The sequence below is a fragment of the Colobus angolensis genome, unplaced genomic scaffold, assembly GCF_000951035.1.
Source record: "Colobus angolensis palliatus isolate OR3802 unplaced genomic scaffold, Cang.pa_1.0 Scaffold88, whole genome shotgun sequence".
NCBI lineage: Eukaryota > Metazoa > Chordata > Mammalia > Primates > Cercopithecidae > Colobus > Colobus angolensis.
Window position 1 is genome coordinate 2455373 of NW_012122709.1, and position 9306 is coordinate 2464678.

Here is a 9306-nt window from a genome sequence, read left to right on the forward strand (position 1 = left end):
CATCTCTGTAGAAATACGCTTCCTCTTTCCTTCCTAATTCATCTCAGCTGTATACAGTATGTTCTGAAAAGGGTAATATGAACCATAAATTCATAAACTCTTCTATAGGGGCATAGCTAGGCAGGAGAGTTGCCATTCAATTGATATAATAAACCTCCAGGAATAAGCTTCAGTGCTCAACTGTTAAGAGTAGTCAGCAAAATCCACAGATTTAATTACACCCGAGTAATTGCAGAAAAGATCATCCATTATTCTAACTACTTTGAAAAAGAAAAGCCCATACCCTGAAACGACTTTGTGGCAGCATAAATGGAGATCTATTCATTAGGACCATAAAATAAAATGGAAATCTGTTTTCTTTTCGGAGCAATGTGATTACCATCACAAGTAATGATATTATGGGAGGAAAAACATATTGTCTGCTAGGACACACACTTTTTTCCTTTTTGCCTTGGCCTTTATTTCTTCCTTTGAAGTGACTATAGTAAGACAGACCTGGATAACTTGGGGTCATCCCAAATGTTACACCCAGGTGCCCAGAGTCGGCACTTCTTAAACAAAAAGATTCAGAGTCCCCAACATACAGTCATTTCCCTCCACCAATCCTAAAAGCATTTTGGTTTTTATTTTTTAAACCCCTTTGGTTGTATTCATAGTATGTAGATTAAAAGATGAATGCAGAATTATTCTTATAGAAAGACTGATTTAAATTGGAAATGGAACTAGGTATTGAGGAGTTACAGAGGCTAAAAATCTAGAAATAAGGTCTTAGCAGAAGGAGGCCTAGGTATTTGATTTTTTTCTTTTTTTGTAATATGAAAGGAGGATTTGGAACAAGGATTATAAAGCAGGAGTAAGCGGTTTGAAGAGAAGAAAGAATAAGGTGATATATGGCAAACCCAAAAGAAGCTTGTATTTTATTTCATTTTACTTAGGGATTTAATGTATTTGTGAACACTGAAATCATAATGAAGCAGAATAGAACTAGACAGAATAGTAGTTAGGATTTGAAATTTAAAAAATTATTTTCCTGATAAAAATGTGACAGTTGATTAGGGATAAGGGGATGAAGAGCAGAGCAATTAAAAGAAGGACTTTCAGGATCTGGGCCGAGAGTCAAAGAAAAACTGAGTGGAGACTCGTCGACGAAAATAATAAGGGAGGACTCGTAGTTAGGAAAGAGGGATTCAGAGGAAAGAAATCCTTTGTACCAGGCACTGAGAAAGCAAAAAAGTGGAGACAGAGAATGCTGATGACTGACCAGAGGTGCAGCTATAGCTTCTTCTGTTGCTCATTTTTTTCCTCTGAAGTCTTAAGTGTTTATATTTACAAAATATGTGATCTTTATAGAGATCTTTAACATTTATTCTCTCATTACATCTCAATAGCATCATTCTATATTTAGGAAAAATAACATGAGTCTCATTTTACAGATGGTGAAGCTGAGGCATAGATACGAGAGACTCTCAAATCGTATTTAAATGAAGAACTTAGAGTAGATTGCAAGTCCTTTGATTTCTAATTCAGCCATCTTATGACTATGCCTTCCCGTGGGAGTTTCATACCACCGCTTCTCCCTTTTCCTCGGCCTAGGCAAAGGGAAGAGATCTACAGTTCATATCGGAATATCAAACAATTTTTTAAATGAGATAGTCACCTTTAAAATCTGAAGAGCTGCCAGGTAGAGGAAAGACTATACTTATTCTATTTTCACACAAAAGACAAGACCAAGAGTAAAAGCTGAAAGCCACAGGAAGGTATATTTTCTAAATATTATTTTTAAAAACTTTTTAATACTTAGAACTTTTAAACTTTTTAATATTTAGAGTAGTTCCTTTATTGATAATGAGTTCCCTGCTACATGAGTGTATCAGCCTATTCTTACATTGCAATAAAGAAATACCTGAGATGGGGTAATTTATAAGTAAAAGAGGTTTAATTGACTCACAGTTCTGCAGTCTGCACAGGAAGCATGATGCTGGCATCTGCTCAACTTCTGGGGGGGCCTCAGAAAACACTCAATCATGGCAGAAGGAGCAGACACATTACATGACCAGAGCAGGAATAAAAGAGTGAGTAGGAAGTGCTACACACTTTTAAACAATTAGATCTCAAGAGAACTTACCATCGCAAGGACAGTACCAAGGGGGATGGTGCTAAACCACTCATGAGAAATCTGCCCCCATGATCCAATAACCTTCCACCAGACCCCGCCTCCAACACTGGGGATTACATTTCAATATGAGATGTGGGTGGGGACACACATCCAAACTATATCAATCAGGCATTTGGGTAAAGACTGACTGGCCATCTGTCAGGAATATCATAGAGAAAGATGCCACCTAGATGAAAATTGAACTTTATGACATCTAAGAATTCTTCCAAAATTCATATGCTCTTTGTTTTTCGTTGATAGTGCAAGACGCACATGTTTGCTAGAACAGAGCAATCATCTGCTGAGTCAGAGGAAAATACGCAAATAAAAACTAAATAAATAAAGACAATAATCCCCTCATACCTTTGGAAATGTAAAGGCTGATAATAGTGAGAGATGAAGCCAGCTGGAATTCTGGGTCGGGTGTGGACTTGGAGAACTTTTCTGCCTTACAAGAGCATTGTAAAATGCACCAATCAGCACTCTGTAAAAATGCACCAATTGGCACTCTGTGGCTAGCTAGAGATTGTAAAATGGACCAATCAGCACCCTGTAAAATGGACCAATCAGCAGGACTTGGGCAGGGACAAACAAGGGACTAAAAGCTGGCCTCCCCAGCCAGCAGCGCAAGCCGGTTAGGTCTCCATCCATGCTGTGGAAGCTTTGTTCTTTCGCTCTCCACAATAAATCTTGCTGCTGCTCACTCTTTGGGTCAGTGCCATTTTTAAGAGCTGTAACACTCACTGCGAAGGTCTGTGGCTCCATTCCTGAAGTCAGCAAGACCATGAACCTGCCAGAAGGAACCAACTCCAGACACAATAGCAATCCTTTTCTGGCTAATTCATATGTTTCCTCTTATTCTTTGCAAAAAAATATTCTATAAATTTCTTGTTGGTGAGAGAGATTTCCTAGATTTAATCAGTCTGTTCTTTCTTAATAGATGTGTGGCTCTGCAGTATAAAGAAATTCTGATCCAGATGTTGATATTATATTTCTAGATAATTGGAATACAGCATTTCAATACCCAGAAAATTTTTGAGCTCCTCACTGAAATTATTTTAAAATACTTGTATTATTAGCTTAATTTTCTCCTGATTCAAAGCATATAAAATAAAATATTTTAGTAGTTGGTTGAATAATCCATGAAAGCTCAAAGCTTCAGGTCATATTTGAGCCATGACTAATGCATTTCACTGAGTCTTTACTACATTTCACTCTCCATAAAGTTTCACTAGAGTTAGGACTACCAGACTCAATTTAGGTTCATTATCAAAAAGTTATGGCTGATGCATCTAATTTATTTCTTAAAAAGAATTATTAGATTGAATAACCTTAGGATGCAGAAAGCATAGCAAACATAAGCATGATATGCCTGGACTTTAGCAAGGGATTTAATGAGGTCACTAACAATGGCCTTAACAAAAGATTAAGAGATTTGGACTTGGAAATAAGGCATTTTAGATGGAGAATTACAATTTTTAAATATCCAGACTAAAATGGTACCAAGCAACGGATACAGATTAAGAAGGAGAGCATTTTCCCTTAGTCGTCTACCATGCAAAATGATTTCCAAAGTCTTGGATGGTGACATAGAGGGCATGGTCACCACATTCGCAGATAACACAAGATTCAAAATGGACAAAGTGCATGCTTGATATTGTAATCAAACTGCAAAATTTAGCTGGGTGGGATGGCACAGGCCTGTGGTCCAAACTACCCAGAAGGCTAAGATGGGAACATTTTAGCCTGTTTGTGTTGCTATAAAGGAGTACCTGAGGTTGGATGATTTAAAAAGAAAAGAGGTTTATTTGACTCATGGTTCTGCTGACTGTACAAGAAGCATGAAACCAGCATTTCATTCTGGTGAGAGCCTAAGGCTGCTTCCACTTGTCACAGAGGGAGAAGGAGAGCTGGTATATACAGATCACATGGCAAGAGAGAAAGGAAGAGGGTTAGGCTCTTTTCAACAACCAATTCTCAAGGGAAATCTAGTGGGAACTAATAGATCACTAATCCAGTCCAGTAACTAATCCAGTAACTAATCCAGTCACTCCCCCTTCCCCAGGGAGGGCATTAATCTATCTATGTGGGATCTACCCCTATGACCCAAACATTCCCCATTCAGCCCCACCTTTAACACTGGAGACCAAATTTCAGCATGATATTTAGAGGGGCCAAATATCCAAACCATAGCAGGAAGATCCCTTGAGCCCAGGAGTTCAAGGCTACAGTGCTCTATGGCTGCACATCTGCATGGCCACTGCACTCCAGCCTGAGCAACATAGTGTGACCTTGTCTCTAAAATATGAAAACAAAATAGCTTCCAAAATGTCTGTTAGACTGAATCAAAACATTGGGTTTAATAAGATTAAATTTAACAGAGTTAAGTGTATGTGCATTTCAGACTGGAAAAGCAACCTTATCTGAAAAGATGAGGTAATATATCAAATAGCAACATTATATATAAGGTCTTAAGGATTTTAATTTACAATAAGCTGAGTTTAAGTAATGTGATGCTTCAAAAAAAGTGAGCCTAGGCTAAATTCACAGAAGTACACAATCTAGAATGAAGGAATTTGTGTCAACTCTTTCATGATCTAATAATAGCTAAATTTTTGCATTTTTGTTTTAGGTTTTTCATTTTCTTTAACGGATTATAGTTAAAAGAAAAAAACTAAACCTAGAAGATAGATCAGAGTAAGGATGGGTCTTAAAATCACACTTGTTGAAGAAACATCAAAGGACATAAGACATTTTAATCCAAAGATAATATGATTACTGTCTTCAAATATTTGAATGGCTTGGATGTAACACAGATGTTAGATTTGTTCCACATGACTCCAAAGAATAGAACTATTACAACAAGTGAATGCAAGATAAAAGAAGGAAATTATAGTTAATCTGAAGAGGAATCTTCTTATAGTCAAAAGCATACCAAAATTAAATGGGTTACCCCACTACAGGTTTTTAACCATTGACTAGATGTTCATGTGAGGATGTTGTAAAATTTATGTATTCTGTAGCATCTGGACTGTGTAAACAAAAACAAAACAACATCTTCAAACAATTGAAAGTTTACTATTCTAGGGCAGAACAAAGAATGCCAGAAAACTGAAGCTCAATTTCCTTCCTTTCCAATTTGCCCAAATCATTTATTCTGTCCTTACTTCTATTTTCTTGCCTGTGAAATGTAGGTAATTCTATTTGTCATTTCTGGCCAGATGGGAAAGTCTATAACAAGTTTGGAGCCTAGAGTACTCCTCACCATAAATTCTCCATGTATTTCTGTTGCTATTTTCTAGAAGGAAATTCAAAGTTTTCTGTTTGAATGAGAATCAAGTTCAAAGTTTGGGAGAATGCCCTCAAATTATTTCTTTTCCTCTTTCAAAAATAAAAATTGGATGTCATTTGGGTCAATCAGTCCCCTTGATAAGGCAAATAGCAATATAGCTGCTGGATGTTCCCAAGGCTTTACATGAATTGTGTTCCGCTAACCCAGGAACTCCCAGGTTTTACTTAAATACATTGACCTAGTACCAGCTCATCCATCATACCAGTCTCTAAACAAATGAAGGCCAGCCTGCCTAGGCAGGGTTGAACAGGAGGCAACAACTGGAGGATTAAGACCAATTCCAAATTGTACTTGCAATACATTTCAAATATTAACTCAGTTTTTAACAGTATTTTTCTTGAATCTAATGTTTCTTTTCTTAGATCCTTTCATTTCTAGACCTATTTACCCAAAAGAAGAGCAAATCAATTAAAAAAAAAAAAAAAGAAGAAGCCTCGGAAAGAAATGCTTGATAGCTCATATAGTCCTTCTATGACTCAAATACAAGAGGGGAGGAGATAAATGGAAAATCACAAGGCAAGTATGAATTTCCACAAAACGCTAAGATTTTTCATTTCAAAATATCTGAATTCTAAATTAAACACCCCTCAGCATTTCTGTAATGATTATGAATAATGCTTTTATTTTTGACATCCTAATTACTTTGTTGACAGTTGGTTTTTTTTGTTTTCTTTTTCTTTTTTTTTCTGTTTTGTTTATTTAAATCAAAAGAAAAAAATAAAGCACTCAATTCTGCCATGATTTTAAAAATGTCAAAGAATATAAGGCTACTTGTTTGGCTAGGTCCATTGATAGAAAATACTCCATTTTCAGAAAATGGTGATGAAGGATACACCACATTAATTTTGTAAAGTGTGAGAAGTCTCCAGAAAGGAGAATAATCATAACACATAATCATATGGGTAGGCTGTCATAATACAATGAAAATAAATACCACACTTTTTCAAAGATACAAAAATTATGCATCTGAGTGAAGTTCTTAAATAGCTCTATAACGCTTCTGCCAAAGGAGATAACTCATAGCAGACATTTGTTGTGTGACTGTGGATTTATAATTTTAGTTGAATGATGTCATTGATTGGGGGTATAAATATCAAGTATTTTCTCAGCATTCAATTTTTAATTGTTTCCTCTGTATTCTTCATGCTTCTTTTAATTTGGATAAGAGGCACAATTGATATGTTTTATATCTAATTTACAATCCAACATGCAAAAGGATCTCTCAGTTTTGTTGGTTTACCTATGAGATCATCCATGCATTTAAGGTTAAAGCAACTGAGAATACAAGAGGAATCAAAAATATTGTAAAGTAATGGCTCCCATGCATAAGAGGAGAGACTATGTTCATTATTAATGATAAGGAACATTGTTATTGAATCTTCATAGTTCACATCAAGTCACATGGCATCCCAGAGTTGTTGGTGCACGAGTGTCCAGATAAAAATAAAAATAAAATCATCCCAAAATTTTGTCTTATTTACTATTACACAAATCAAACATTTTGCTTTTAAAATTAATTTTATTTTGCTTTATTATATTTAGTTTCCATTGTGGACCAGAGGAAAACCTTATAAAACTTCAAGCAAATATTTGACACCTATTCTTTGTATTTGATCACTATACATGAATAAAATAGAATGTGATCAGAGGCCAGAAAATAAATATTTTAGACTTTGTGAGCCATATTGTCTTTGCATCTCTGTTGCAACTACTCAACTCTGCTATTGAAAGCAGCCATTCACTAATAAATAGCCTACCGAACAAAAAAACTCCAGGACCAGACAGATTCACAGCTAAATTCTACCAGAGGTATAAAAAGTTGGTACTTTTTGGTAGCCTTGAACTCCTGGGCTCAAGGGATCTTCCTGCTATGGTTTGGATATTTGGCCCCTCTAAATATCATGCTGAAATTTGGTCTCCAGTGTTAAAGGTGGGGCTGAATGGGGAATGTTTGGGTCATAGGGGTAGATCCCACATTTCTACTGAAACTATTCCAAAAAATTAAAAAGGAGGCACCTTCCTAACTCATTCAATGAAACCAGCATCATCCTGGCCAAACCCTGGCAAAGATACAACAAAAAAAGAAAACTTTAGGCCAATACCCTGATGAACATCGGTGCGAACATCCACAATAAAATACTGGCAAACCGAATCCACCAGACATCAAAAAGCTTAACCACTATGATCAAGTGGGTTTCATCACTAAGGTTGGTTCAACACTTGCAAATAAATAAATGTGATTCATAACTTAAATTGGACTAAAGATAAAAACCACATGATTATCTGAATAGATGCAGAAAAGGCCTTCGAGAAAATTCAACATCCCTTCATGTTAAAAACTCTAAATAAGCTAGGTATTGAAGGAACATTCTTCAAACTAATAAGAGCCATATATGACAAACCCACAGCCAATATTATACAGAAAAGGCAAAAGCTGCAAGCATAGCCCTTGAAAACTGGCACGAGACAAGGATGCCCTCTTTCACCACTCCTATTCAACATAGTAATGGAAGTTCTGGCCAGGGCAGTCAGGCAAGAAAAAGAAACAAATGGTATTTAAATAAAAAGAGAAGAAGTCAAACTGTCTTTATTTGCAGATGACATGATGCTACATCTAGAAAACCCCATCCTTTCAGCCCAAAACTTTCCTAAGCTGATAAGCAACTTCAGCAAAATCTCAAGATACAAAATCTATAGCATTCATATACACCAACAACAGGCAAAAAGAAAGCCTGTTTCTTGTGCCTTGTGAATGATGTTCCATTTACAATTTCCACACAAATAATAAAATACCTAGGAATACAGCTAACAGGGCAAGTGAAGGATCTCTTCAAAGAGAACTACAAATCACTGCTCAAGGAAATCAGAGAGGACATGAACAAATGGAAAATATTCCATGCTCAGGAAGTTCCACATCATAGAAGAATCAACATCATGAAAATGGCCATACTGCCCAAAACAATTTATAGATCTGATGCTATTCCCATTAAATTACCATTGGCATTCTTCACAGAATTAGGAAAAAAAGTGTTTTAAAATTCATATGGAACCAAAAACAAGCCCAAATAGCCAAGACAATCCTAAGCAAAAAGAACAAAGCTGGAGGCATCAAGCTACCTGGTTTCAAACTATACCACAAGGCAATAATAACCAAAACAGCATGGTACTGGCATGAAAACAGACACATAGACCAATGGAAAAAAATAGAGAACCCAGAAATAAGACCACACACCCACAATCATCTAATCTTTCACAAACCTGATAAAACCAAGCTATGCAGAAAGGGTTCTTTATTTAATAAATGGTGCTGTGAAAGCCGGCCAGGCAGATGCACAAAACTGAAACTGGACCCCTTCCTTATGCCATGTACAACTCAAGATGGATTAAAGATTTAAATCTAAAACCCAAAACTATAAAAACCCTAGAAGAGAATCAAGGCTTTTTTTCATATGTTTGTTGGCCACATAAATGTCTTCTTTTGAGAAGTGTCTCTTCATATCCTTCACTCACTTTTTGATGAGGTTGTTTTTTTCTTGTGAATTTGGTTAAGTTCCTTGTAGATTCTGGATATTAGCCCTTTGTCAGATGGATAGATTGCAAAAATTTTCTCCTATTCTGTAGGTTGCCTGTTCACTCAGATGATAGTTTCTTTTGCTGTGCAGAAGCTCTTTAGTTCAATTAGATCCCATTTGTCAATTTTGACTTTTGTTGCCATTGCTTTTGGTGTTTTAGTCATAAAGTCTTTGCCCATACGTATGTCTTGAACAGTATTGCCTAGGTTTTTGTACAGGGTTTTTAT